Source organism: Mizuhopecten yessoensis, unplaced genomic scaffold (genome assembly GCF_002113885.1).
Source record: "Mizuhopecten yessoensis strain PY_sf001 unplaced genomic scaffold, ASM211388v2 scaffold4849, whole genome shotgun sequence".
Lineage (NCBI taxonomy): Eukaryota > Metazoa > Mollusca > Bivalvia > Pectinida > Pectinidae > Mizuhopecten > Mizuhopecten yessoensis.
In genome coordinates, this window is record NW_018405752.1 from 491,211 (window position 1) to 506,618 (window position 15,408).

Here is a 15,408-nt window from a genome sequence, read left to right on the forward strand (position 1 = left end):
TATTATCCCGACAACCTAACATCTCTAATGAGGCTCTCGACCGAACTTATTATCCCGACAGACTAACCTTATTATCCCGACAGACTTACATCTCTAATGAGGCTCTCGACCAAACTCATTATACCTGCTGACCAACATATCTAATGGGGCTCTCAACCAAACTTATTATACCTGTCGACAAACATCTCTAATGAGGTTCTCGACCAAACTCATTATACCTGCTGACCAACATATCTAATGGGGCTCTCAACCAAACTTATTATACCTGCCGACTAAGATATCTAACAAGGCTCTCAACCGAACTTATTACACCTGTCGACAAACATCTCTAATGAGGTTCTCGACCAAACTCATTATACCTGCTGACCAACATATCTAATGGGGCTCTCAACCAAACTTATTATACCTGCCGACAAACATCTCTAATGAGGCTCTCGACCAAACTCATTATACCTGCTGACCAACATATCTAATGAGGCTCTCAACCAAACTTATTATACCTGCCGACAAACATCTCTAATGAGGCTCTCGACCAAACTTATTATTCCGACAGACTAACATCTCTAATGAGGCTGTCGACCAAACTTATTATACATGTACCTGTCGGCTAACATCTCTAATGAGGATCTCGACCAAACTTATTATCCCGACAACCTAACATCTCTAATGAGGCTCTCGACCGAACTTATTATCCCGACAGACTAACCTTATTATCTCGACAGACTAACATCTCTAATGAGGCTGTCGACCAAACTTATTATACATGTACCTGTAGACTAACATATCTAATGAGGCTCTCAACCAAACTTATTATACCTGCCGACAAACATCTCTAATGAGGCTCTCGACCAAACTTATTATCCCGACAACCTAACATTAATGAGGTTCTCAACCAAACTTATTATCCCGGCCGACTAACCTTATTATCCCGACAGACTAAAATCTCTAATGAGGCTCTCAACCAAACTTATTATCCCGACAACCTAACATCTCCAATGAGGCTCTCGACCAAACTTATTATCCCGACATACTAACCTTATTATCCCGACAGACTAAAATCTCTAATGAGGCTCTCAACCAAACTTATTATCCCGACAGACTAACATCTCTAATCCGACTAACATCTCTAATGAGGCTCTCGACCAAACTTATACCTGGCGACTAACATCTTTAATCAGGTTCTCAAGCAAACTTATTATACCGGCCGACTAACATCTCTTATGAGATCTTTAATCAGGTTCTCAAGCAAACTTATTATACCGGCCGACTAACATCTCTAATCAGGTTCCCACACAAAATTATTGTATCGGCCGACTAACATCTCTAATGAGGCTCTCGAACAAACTTATTATACATGTACCTGTAGACTTACATATCTAATGAGGCTCTCAACCAAACTTATTATCCCGACAACCTAACATTAATGAGGTTCTCAACCAAACTTATTATACCGGCCGACTAACATCTCTAATGAGGCTCTCGACCAAACTTATTATACCTGCCGACTAACATATCTAACAAGGCTCTCAACCGAACTTATTATACCTGTCGACAAACATCTCTAATGAGGCTCTCGACCAAACTCATTATACCTGCCGACTAACATATCTAATGAGACTCTCAACCAAACTTATTATACCTGTCGACAAACATCTCTAATGAGGCTCTCGACCAAACTTATTATACCTGCCGACTAACATATCTAACGAGGCTCTCAACCAAACTTATTATACCTGCCGACTAACATCTCTAATGAGGCTCTCGACCAAACTTATTATACCAACAGACTAAGATTTCCAATAAGGTTATCCAGCAAACCTATTATCTCGACAGACTAACATCACTAATCAGGTTCTCGACCAAACTTATTATCCCGACAGACTAAGATCTCTAATGAGGCTCTCAACCAAACTTATTATCCCGACAACCTAACATCTCTAATGAGGCTCTCGACCAAACTTATTATCCCGACAGACTAACATCAATAATGAGGCTCTTGACCGAACTTATTATCCCGACAGACAAAGATCTCTAATCAGGTTCTCAACCAAACTTATTATACCGGCCGACTAATATCTCTAATGAGGCTCTCGACCAAACTTATTATCCCGTCAGACAAACATCTCTAATGAGGCTCTCAACCAAACTTATTATACCGTCAGACTAACATCTCTAATGAGGCTCTCAACCTAACTTATTATACCGGTCGACTAACATCTCTAATCAGGCTCTCAACCAAACTTATTATCCCGACAGACTAACATCTCTAATGAGGCTCTTTACCAAACTTATTATACCGGCCGACTAACATCTCTTATGAGGCTCTCGACCAAACTTATTATCCTGACAGACTAACATCTCTAATGAGGCTCTTTACCAAACTTATTATACCGGCCGACTACATCTCTTATGAGGCTCTCAACCAAACTTATTATCCCGGCCGACTAACATCTCTAATCAGGCTCTCAACCAAACTTATTATACCTGCCGACTAGCATATATGGGGGTCACATTAAGCGGTATAATTTGATTATAAAGTTTTTATTTATTAAATTTAATCAAATACATTTATATTATAACTTCATGAAAGAACTTTGCTAAAAACATTCGTGAGTACAACTAACGGAGTTTCCTACCAAAATATGTTTCAACATTGTATAGAATCATAGACTGATGCATGACCTCAAATGGTTTCGTTGTTGGGAAAATGCCTTTAACGACACTTCCAAAACTAAGGATACAAAAATACCTCTGATAATCACTTGTAAAAATCAAGGGATTTTCCTTTGTCGGTTCATAGATACCTTTGATCCTTCTATCTATCAGTGGGATCCTTTTGATGAAAACTAGTGTTGTTATGAACCGTTTCAATATGTATGTTTTACCCCCAGTAAATATGATTAATTCAAACAACAGAAATAAATATTGAATGATAAAATACAGTACTCGACTAACGGTCAGTGGCTATCCTTTTTTCATTTTTATATCACCATGGATTATGGCCCTTTGATAACTTCTTCACGGTAACCCTTTAAAAGTACACGGATTCTTATACGTTCCCTACTCAGACATGCAAGTAAACATTAATGTTGATTTTTTTTTACATTTTAAATTTGAATTAGATACTTCGAAAATTCATTTAATCAATATCAGCTTGAAGTTAATTACGGGACGTTCAAAATTCAAATGTTTGTTTATAATTTGAACGTATAATAACTGATTAAAGATTTAAAATATGATTGATTTTAGTGAATCAATTGACCTTATGTATTGGAGTTCTGGTGTTTTGCAAGTCACGGCGTCGCTTGGTGTGAATTCGACAGCCATTGGATCACGGATCATAAAAGTTAGGGGATAACCAGCTTTAGGGGGGTAATCTCCACACACGGGATAATCCAGAGCAGTAAACACACAAATGTGTATCAGATCTTTATAAAGCCACCCTTTATAAACAGGAGCCTTCGTTATAATTCAAATATAACACATGTGCACAAAATTTAACAACCGCTGGCAAACGATTACCTACAAATGAAGAAGCGAATTAATAGTATTGCTATGCATTATGTAATAAATGATTTTCTTATATCTATCGTCCTTGCTGTAAGTTCTTTTCTTATCTGGGGGGTGAAGCCAGGGTGCAAATTGCTGTGTATATTTGTGTATCCCTGCAGCTACCAAGAGGATCAATATTCATGGCTAGACGGTGGTGATTGGCACACTTAATCAAACCCTTAATAAGGCGATATCGCCGGGCAGGTGCCGGTGACAACCGGACATAAACACCATCAGAGAGCTAACGAAGGCGGCGTTACTTGGGACGTTTGATCACCTTATACCAAGTGGGACTGAAAAATGAAGATCCCAGCTTTAGTATATATAAGTAGATTCAATTGACAAAAAAAAATCGGTAGGATATAGCAAGTATTGTTTGTCTAGACATTTTGGAGAATATCTGATTTATGATTCCAATGGGCTTCAACCTATCATTAACAGTTTACCCACCCTGGGAGATTGTATTTTTGTGGAACAGTTGATCTCCCAAGAGAGGACCCTGCCGAACACCTGTAGAATTAAACAAAAAGGAAAGCAAAAAAAGTTATATATTTATAAATATTCCCCAAAATACACAACAGTTTGGGATATAAAATGCCCCAAATTACAAAGAAACAAACGTAAGGAAATATTTGATGAAAATGACAAGACAATATCTGAAGATATTAAGCTGGCCTGAAAGATAACATTTAACATGGTAGCGATTCCCTCACTGTCGCGCGTGGAGTGTACACAGCACAACACTATCAAACCAACAATTAAACTTTAACACCGTATCCTAAAAATATACAGGACCAATTTATACACATCTCACACGAAGAATAATTACTTGTATACAAATTGAATTCCTTAAAATCCGGGACTCACAACACCTTTTCCCCTCGAGCTCAAACGACATGAGTAAGGTGTAAAAATAGTACGACTTGTCATTACCTTGTCTTTGTAATCCGATGCATATTTTCTCCACTGATTTTTGTTTTCTTCTAAAACTAATAACATAAAACATAATTTGTTGGTTTACAAATCTACCGATCTTGTTCAGTAATTTCGGAGTGGATGCAGAATTTTTGTGTAAAGGCTAGGGGACACGAGGTCAACGGAACATTTCTATCCCCCCCCCCCCCCCCCCCCCCCCCCCCCCCCCCCCCCCCCCCCNCATCATATGAGAATATTGTTTATTTAAAAAAGTACACATACAATGTATATAATGTATATAAGTGCTCCAGAGTGACAAATTGCTAAATATCGGTAACTTAAATGTTTATTATATACAGAAAGATCAAACGGTATGCCGATCAGGTAAAAGATTGGATATCAATCTCCTAAAGTTTTAATTTGTATATTCTGTAGTTAACACATGCTTTTAAAGTTATAACAGTTTTCAACTTAAAGGCATTGTCAATGTCGGCAACAAATAGTGAAGGATTTTTATAGCAGAAACCAAACTCAAAGGCTTTCAAAACATTTCCCCAAAATATGATTGATACTAGCACCGGAAGACCGAGCAGAAGTTTCAGGATGAATACAGCAGTTACGACCTGCAAACCCTAACTATTGACTATAATGTTACCTCATATTGCTCTTTTAAACAAACAGGAAACTTGATTTCTGTATTTTCTTTTCTTTTATTAAAGCTGAAGGTTACTTCCTCACACCGCAAACAAGAAGTGAACTTTTGTTATAAACAGATTTTAATGTTAATTGTTTGTAGCAGACACGATCTCTGAACACGGAAAGGCCATCAGCAGCTAACAAACGGATATCAATGTGGTTTGTTGTTTTGTCTGAAAGATAGCTTTACAGTAAACAGATAAATATTGTAATACTTGTAGACTCGTGAATAACTGTCAAACTATTTTATGTTGTTTTTCTATCTTTGTTTACTTCCCGTTGTTGCCGTTCACTGTCACAGGGGCATGATGACCCAGACACAGAAGAGTATATATGTATAAAGGTTTATATTTAAAGCATCGTTAGATGTCTCAGAGGCTTTGATGTACGGTCAGTAATCGTGCCGCACTGTTGATAGTTTTTAGCGCCTACACTTCAGAAAATGTCTCATCATCCTATTCGCATGTCTCTGTGTTCACAAACAGTAACTCCCTGAATCGCATCTTTTATGATCTTGTCAATAAAACCAATCAGTCTATGAAATGAAACAACACTGACGTCTGAACTTGGTTTGAAAGAGACGCAAACAATCTAAATGTTGCCAGTTTAGAAGCACCATAAAGTCGGCATCAGACAACCAACATACCCTGCCTCCTACACACATACACACCACAAGCACGCGTACACAACACACACACAAGCACGCGTACACAACACACACACAAGCACGCGTACACAACACACATGGAGGCACGTCCTTAAAATACCTTAGCTGGTAATAGGACGTCAACAAAATAAAACCAAAACAAACGCAATATATGTATATAGACGAAACATTTGACACGTCCCGGACTGCGACAAGGATCAGATCTAGAGACCATCCTATTTTGAGTCCACACATCTTCCAACTTTAAATGCAAAAATACTATCACTTTATCATCACTTATTAATCATATTTGATTGTAAGTTAACTTTGAATTTGAATAAAATTACCGTACATTTAGGTAGAAGTATACGGTTATCCATCTTTAAAGGAACTTGGCGCGCGCAGGTTCCTCGGTGTGAACTGTCACAAAACAATCGCCCGCCTGTGTTGTTTCGGTACTTGTTAATGCAAGTGAACGTTTATTTTCGACTTTATCTTTTCGTAATTGTATCTTCACAAATAGACGATGTCAGTGATGGCCAACACTATCCCTTATCACGTTAAGTTTGAATAGAGAGATACAAGGCTGTCGGATAATGCATCCCAACCGTTGGGGTATTACTCACACGAATTACCACAGGGCACTGTGAACCAGAAAACTACATTCAGAAGCATTCCTACTAAATAAATGGTATCTATTTGTTTCAATACCCCCTACCCCAAAGTCCTTAAATGATCTTAGCTGTTAATAGGATGTTGAGTAAAATATCCAACCCCCCCCCATTTTTTTTTTTTTTTAATAATAATAATAATGAATATTCAAAAATCAATTTGAAATTTGACAAAATGCATTCAAGGATACCAATGAAGCACAAATGATATATTCTAGTTCTCGATCACCTGTGGTTTCAACAGGTCATCATAAAGGGATATTTTCGTGTCATGCATTATTAAAAATAGACTCTAATATGCATAAATAAAAAGACTTGATGAATAATAGCCAGGTTTAGGAAATCTCCAGATTTGTCCAAAATCCACACCACAATGACCAATATTTACATCACATAAAAGACAATATTGACTGTCCCGGCTTGAGTCATATCAAGCATGACTCATGCTGGAAAGCGTCTGATTTTCCTAAGATAGAATATTTGTTGCTTTACACGTGACAACACTTCTCAACGCTAGAGTTACATAACTACACCTGACTTACCAGTGTAAAAATAAATAACACGTAAGTAAAAACATGACTCATCAAGTATATGATCTAGAAGAGTTTAAAAATTCTTTAATTACTTCGATATTTTTTTTATTAAATATTTCAGAATAAATGTCTGGTTTAGACAATTAAGTTCCAAAATTCTGTTATAAGTTTTATTTATTCACTCCGACACACTTACGTGTGTAACAAGAGGTCACATACATATAGTAAGTATGATACATGGCGTGTGATGTACACAATTACAACATTGTACATAGCATAGATACATATAGAAGTACACAAATAGTACAGAAATTAAGTTAATATTTTTTCAAGCTTTTCTATGAATTTACAAAGTTTTGTGTAAATTTTTACATTAAATATATTAAACAATCCTTGCATTTTTAATTGACTTGGATAAGTGAAATAATATTTTGGTATATATTTCTCTCTTAGACATTTAACTAAAACACTTTCACATATAAATAAGTAATGAAATTCATCTCCAATGTACAAATTACATAATGTACAGGTTCTTTCTTGACGAGGAATACCTAACCATCTTCCTTTTTCTATGGGTAAATGCATATTGCAAGAACGGAATTTACACATTATTTTCCTATCATTTGTATTAAGTTTAATTAAATATTTTTCTTGTTCAAACTTTGTCTTTAATATTGAATATGTTTGTCCTCTAGAGGAGTTAAGAATATTATCAAACCATTTCTGTATAAATTGATCCTTCAGTCTACTTTTCACAAGCCTCTTAATTTCGTCTTTTGAAAAAGAACATGTAGATTGATAGTACCACACATAGTTCAGGCCAGTTTGAGAAAAAATATCTTTAACATATGCGAGCCATTTAAATAACATAGTTCCATTTTCATGTAATGTATACATAAGCTTATAAATAGTACTTGATAACTTACTAGAGGTAATCAACTTATGCCAGAATACTATTATTCTACATTTAATTTCGATGTCTAGTGGGTATCTTCCAAGCTCACCATAAACAATGAAATTTGGTGTACTTTTTCTTACATTTAGTATATATTTACAAAATTGAAGATGGATTTTTTCTATAATATTTGTGTTTTCAAAACCCCATATTTCTGATGAATAGAGAAGAACTGGCATAATTAATGAATCAAATATCTTCAATTGTAGATCAACTGGTAAAGATATGTTTCTCAATTTCTTATAGACAGCAAACACTGATTTCTGTGCTTGTTCAACAATTTTTTTCCTTGCTTTAAAGAAGCTACAACTAAAATTAAAGAATAATCCTAGATAGGTATACCCTTCCAGTATTTCTAATTCTACGTTACATAATGTAAAATGGGGAGTTCTTGCACATTTTCTTTTTGAAAAGATGACAATTTTAGTTTTTCCTGAATTGATAGTTAACTTCCAAGTATTACAGTATTGTTCAAATTCATTTAAAGCTAACTGTAAACCATCTGGTGTTTCTGAAAACAGGACAGTATCATCGGCATATAAGATAATGAATAGTTTGAGATACACTCCAATGTTATCAATACATAATTTGTCTATTGTTTGAAGACAATTTACATTTTTTTCAACAAGATAAGTTTCTAAATCATTTAAATAAATTGCAAACAAAAATGGTTATACATAGTGATGTCAACCAAACTGAATAAAGTTTCAACTAATTGAAATAAATTAAAGTTAACAGCTAATTAATGCCCAATTATACATGGCTTACACACTGTAATCCTTGTACAGTAAATCAGAAGATAGATTGGTGTAATTAGCTGAGATCAACGATTCATGATTCTGTTTTTATGTTCATGATCAAATTAAAACAAATTGATTATAAAAATTAATGAATTATGTTTAAAAGGTATAGGGTCGTTACTGGAATAAGATAAAAGTCCAGTGAAATGACCTAAAGATTTAAATTACTCCACCAACTCCGCTTTCAAAGAAATGTAACCATATCTATTTATCTGTATAAAACCAATTTAAAAATGATTCATTTGCATGAAAAGTTACTTAAGGAGATTTCTATAAAGAAAAGTTTGTGTCATTTTCCTGTTTTGAATTCAAATCCCCTTAAAGTCCTTTGCAACACAAACAGTTCTGGAAATTTATCTGATTTACAAAAGAACAGTGAATTCTCTCCTAAAATAAGTTGATAACACAACACATGAGTCATAATCCTACCCATACAAGATACCCTTCAATCCACTCAAATATGTATGTACATTTAAAATCTTTTTCTCACCAACTGGTTAAAAAACCTGAATCTATAACATCTCCGACTGTTAAATTCTCCAATCATATTGTTTCTCTATCAAAACAGGTGTCTGGTGAAAAATAATGCTTTATTGGAAAAGGTCATGACCTACAACACTAATAGTACATATGTAAAAAAACAAATTAAGTGGACTTTCTGATTATGTAATAAGCAAAGCTTCTTCATAATAAATATTATTAGTGTTAATTATATTTGGAAAAAAATATCTCTTTCAAAATTAACACCTAACACATCTGTAATAGTACATTAAATCCTGCTCAAGAGACCACCTTGATCAAGCAGCCACTTTTAATGTCCCCCAGTGTAGTGATTTCATTGTGAACTGAACCTGTATAAAGAGACCACCTGTGTTAAGTGACCACTTTTAATGTCCCCCAGTGTAGTGATTTCATTGTGAACTGAACCTGTATAGAGACCAACTGTGTTAAGTGACCACTTTTAATATTCCCCAGTGTAGTGATTTCATTGTGAACTGAACCTGTATAAAGAGACCACCTGTGTTAAATGACCACTTTTAATGTTCCCCATTGTAGTGAATGAATTGCGAACTGAACCTGTATAAAGAGACCACCTGTGTTAGGTGACCACTTTTAATGTCCCCCCAGTGTAGTGATTTCATTGTGAACTGAACCTGTATAAAGAGACCACCTGTGTTAAGTGACCACTTTTAATGTCCCCCAGTGTAGTGATTTCATTGTGAACTGAACCTGTATAAAGAGACCACCTGTGTTAAGTGACCACTTTTAATGTCCCCCAGTGTAGTGATTTCATTGTGAACTGAACCTGTATAAAGAGACCACCTGTGTTAAGTGACCACTTTTAATGTCCCCCAGTGTAGTGATTTCATTGTGAACTGAACCTGTATAAAGAGACCACCTGTGTTAAGTGACCACTTTTAATGTCCCCCAGTGTAGTGATTTCATTGTGAACTGAACCTGTATAAAGAGACCACCTGTGTTAAGTGACCACTTTTAATGTCCCCCAGTGTAGTGATTTCATTGTGAACTGAACCTGTATAAAGAGACCACCTGTGTTAAGTGACCACTTTTAATGTCCCCCAGTGTAGTGATTTCATTGTGAACTGAACCTGTATAAAGAGACCACCTGTGTTAAAAGACCACTTTTAATGTCCCCCAGTGTAGTGATTTCATTGTGAACTAAACCTGTATAAAGAGAACACCTGTGTTAAATGATCACTTTTAATGTTCCCCATTGTAGTGAATGAATTGCGAACTGAACCTGTATAAAGAGACCACCTGTGTTAGGTGACCACTTTTAATGTCCCCCAGTGTAGTGATTTCATTGTGAACTGAACCTGTATAAAGAGACCACCTGTGTTAGGTGACCACTTTTAATGTCCCCCAGTGTAGTGATTTCATTGTGAACTGAACCTGTATAAAGAGACCACCTGTGTTAGGTGACCACTTTTAATGTCCCCCAGTGTAGTGATTTCATTGTGAACTGAACCTGTATAAAGAGACCACCTGTGTTAAGAGACCACTTTTTATGTCCCCCAGTGTAGTGATTTCATTGTGAACTGAACCTGTATAAAGAGACCACCTGTGTCAGGTGACCACTTTTAATGTCCCCCAGTGTAGTGATTTCATTGTGAACTAAACCTGTATAAAGAGACCACCTGTGTTAAGTGACCACTTTAAATGTTCCCCAGTGTAGTGATTTCATTGTGAACTAAACCTGTATAAAGAGACCACCTGTGTTAAATGACCACTTTTAATGTTCCCCATTGTAGTGAATGAATTGCGAACTGAACCTGTATAAAATAAAAATATACAACATTTGATATAGCGCCCTATCTAGCTAGAATAAGCCACTCTAAATCACTTTACAGTACATAGAAATACAATTCATACAATTAGCATATACATTAATCAATACAATTTTGAGGAATTCTCAGGAGCTGCCTTATCAGGCACAAACTACTACTGTATCAGGAAACCACCAGTGTTAAGAGACCCCTTTTTTGGATTTCTTGAAGGGTGGTTTCTCAAATAGGTTGGACTGTATTCAAATTGTTTCCTAGTTGATAATATATACATCCCCTGTAATACAGACACAGACGGAACATAGATGTTTGTTAACTCGTGTACTACACTGACAGTAAGTCTTTGTGTTGAGATAATAGTATATATACAATGGACACTGTGTCGAACACTGTTCATCAGTTTATATAAGTATTACGTAAAATCCTCGTATCAGCTTGGCTTACATTAAAACAGATAAGATTCATGTGTTAAGCCGTGCTTCCTCTGGAGGATTTAGTCAGAGCCTGCAGGTTGAATTTGAATGAACCTGTTACAGTGTAAATTGTATACATAATAACATGTTTTGTATGCCTAGTAGGACGAAGGCAATAAGTCATATAAATTGCATTTTGCCCATGGTGATTGACATTTAAAATTTCGATCAAAGCCTGATATTCTACAAAAATCTCCTTACAAATTTATTGTATCTTCAACCTAACCAGGGCTAGTAGAAATAGAAACATACATGTGTATATGAAATTACAATTTCTTTTTCATTTTGACAAAAAAAAATACAAAAAAATACAATGTGATGAATAAGTCTTACTGCATATTAATTTAGAATATTTGAGTTATTGATTAATAACAATGAATTTATTTATTTATAGTTATAAGCAAATTACAATTTGACAGACGGAACATTCCCATGCATCATGAATCAGCAATATCCATCAATACCTACGATAATCCATTACATTGTGTGACATGAACCTCCCAGTACATCAATATCTATGGTAATCTATATACAACAGTGGAGCTACAACGTGCAGAACCCGAGTTACGGAGACGCCAGTGATCAAGTTTACAGTCCAATCAAGTTTCATTACATTGATGACACATTAAAATTTGTATCACTGATATTTTTGTAACGTCTAGAATTAACACTAAAACACACAAGTCATGGAACTCTAAATGACGAATCATATTTTATGACAATTCATTTTTAATTAAACTTTATCTGTAATTATCATGCTAAAAAACTTGCGTGCATGATGAGGATTGTAATACATGTAGCAACATTCCAGCCCGGTGATAAGTTTTATCGCGACTCAAAAAGTTGTTTTCTTGTTAAATAAATTACGATGTGTTTATCGGAGCCAAGTATTTTTCTTAAGATTTGACACATCAAAATTACAGAGTTTATAAATATTTGCAATTTAAATGTGTATATATTTGGATATGAAACTTGATATTTCTATTTTAATTGACAAAAAAACCCACCATTGATATATGTGTGCAATACTCATCAGGTATCTAAGAATTCAAAAATAACTGATGTAATGAGCGACTAACCCAGACTGTACAAAAAGGGTAACAACTCTGTGAAAATCATGGGATCTGTATGCAGGATACAAACGCATAGTTACATATGAGTGGGGTTAAGTTATGAATTTTATTTAAACTTTATTTATCACAACTTATGTTTATCACTCTTGTTGGCCCAGATGTTAGCGTGCAGGGGATCTTCAGCTGGGAGGAAACCAGAGCACCTGGAGAAAACCGATATTGTCGGGCAGGTGACTCCATTCCTTTTAACATCCAATTGGGGAATCAAACCCCGACTGCCTTTGTGAAAGGCTAGTGCGATATCCACTGAGCCACCCGAACACCCCAAAGTTATTGGGAAAAACAGATGGAAAGAAAAGAAGTTGTCCATGTAAGATGGTGTCTATGGCTGGACATCCAAGCTAATTCCAGATGTACCCCTCACTCTGATTATGTCCCTAGTCTCATGTTGGATGGGGTACACACATTTCCATCAGCGCTCCCCTCCTTTTGAAATCTTTTTGTCATTAGTAAATTTGTAACCCCCATTCCATTCCCACAATTGGAGGAAATGTGTTTATTCATAAGTTCCCCCCATCCCCAGAGTCATTGAAATCAGAAGTCTGTCTGAATATCAACTGAATTGCTGTTGATCATGCATTCCTTTGTATATTATATATACACATCTGAAATCAGTGTATGTTACCTGTCCAAATCAAATCCTTACAATAATAATCTAATAGTTAACCTCCAATACTTGTACATATATGTAGGGTGCAGTGAACTTGTAATCTATCATTGGAAAACCTGGCTGATCTGAAGAAAATCTTGGTTCCAATAGACAGGGTAACACATCAAAATTACTCCACCAGTCTAAGGGGAGTAACTCCAAAATTTTAATGACTTGAAAAAAATTCAATTTTCAGTTAAACAAGAGGCCCAGATAGCCTGTATCGCTCACCTGTTTTTTTGTTACATGCAACTGACATAGAGGTAACTAGAACACAAGACATTTAAACATCTCTTAAACGGTTCTGAAGATATTGTTGTTTGAAACTTGAAATTTTAATCTTAAAGCTTACTTGAAATTTTAATTTTAAAGCTTTTAACCCATGTTGACCTTTCACTCCCGACTTGCACTTAAAGTTGACCTTTGACTTCATTACTGTAATTGAGAAAAAGATTTGCACTGCTGGTCTCCATAACATACCAAAGTATCATGACTCTAGTCCAAATGGTTCTAAGGATATTGTTGTTTAAAGTTTTTAACATATTTGACCTCTGTGACCTTGAAAGCAGGTCAAGGTCATTTTAATGAGGAATCTATATAGCACTTCATCCCAGGTACCTACTGGCCAAATATCATGACCCTGGGCCTTATGGAAATTGAGAAGAAGATTGTTAAAGCTTTTAACCAAAGTTGACATCTGAGACTAGCATTTAAAGTTGATCTTTGACCACATAACTGTAATTAAGAAAAATATTCGAACTGCTGGTCTGCACAACATACCCAAGTATCATGACTCTAGTTCAAATGGTTCTTAGGATATTGTTGTTTGAAATTTTTCACATATTTGACCGCTGTGACCTTGAAAGTAGGTCAAGGTCATTTTAATGAGGAAACTTTATAACACTCCATCCAAGGTACCTACAGGCCAAATATCATGACCCTAGATCCTACAGTTCTTCAGAAGAAGCCGCTCAAAAGAAAAAGTTGACGGACGGACAACGGACGACAGACGGACGCCGCAGTACGGCATAAGCTCACATGGCCCTTCGGCACAGGTGAGCTAAAAATTACCATTGAGTTCAGTTCAAAATTACTCTCAACAGCTTAACTTGTTTATTCTGAGTATTCAACCAGTTTCTGTTAAAATACTATTATTGATTGTTGTGTATGAGGATTGTGTAAAAGCAGTGACCCAGTTATCAACCTTTACCTAGGTATCTATTATTTAGGTATACGAGATAAGAAACAGCTGCTGTGGTACTCCCATACCAGTAATAAACCAGTATTGATTTCCTGCATTTATAATAGGTCAATAAAAGGATAACTGATTTTCTTTTGAAAAGTTTTTTCTACAAAACATGTTTCACATGAGATATAACCTTACCTAGGACATCAACTAAACAAAAGGCCCATTATGCCTGTATTGCTTAGTTGGCATTCAGTGCTGTAACATTCAAATTCATTTAATCACACTTGAGAGTCCCATCCCAGCATGCTACGTACCAAATGCTATCACCCTAGGCCTTCTTGATTATTATTCAGAAGTTATTGAAATGTTTTAATACATTTTAACACAAGTGACTATAAAAGTGGGTCAAGGTCATTCATTTAAACAAAGCCGTAGACCATCATGCTTCTGGCCAAACACCATTTTTCAAGCCTCTCAGTTATTCAGAAAAAGAAATGTTACAATATTTCCACCAATTTGACTCCTATGACCTCGAAGTGGGTCAATGTCACCATTTTGAGCAAACTTGATTGCCTTGTAACTTTCCATAATTTCTGCTCCATACACTGTTTTTGATAGAGACAGGCTAAATTCTATTCAATAAGTTGTTGTGTAGTACGTTCATGCCTGGGTAACAAAATGGTTTAAATGAGACAGACTATGTTTTCCCCTGGATGTTTTTCTACAGCAGCACTGTCAAGCATAAATATACTGCTATGCATAACTTGTTCTAGTACTCACTGAAGCTTACCGTCATCATTTTTTTTTTATTTCCCTTTCTCCCATCATTGAAAACTGTATTCAGTTTATAGTCTATCCAATTTTTCCATATTTTTGACAAAATTTGATTT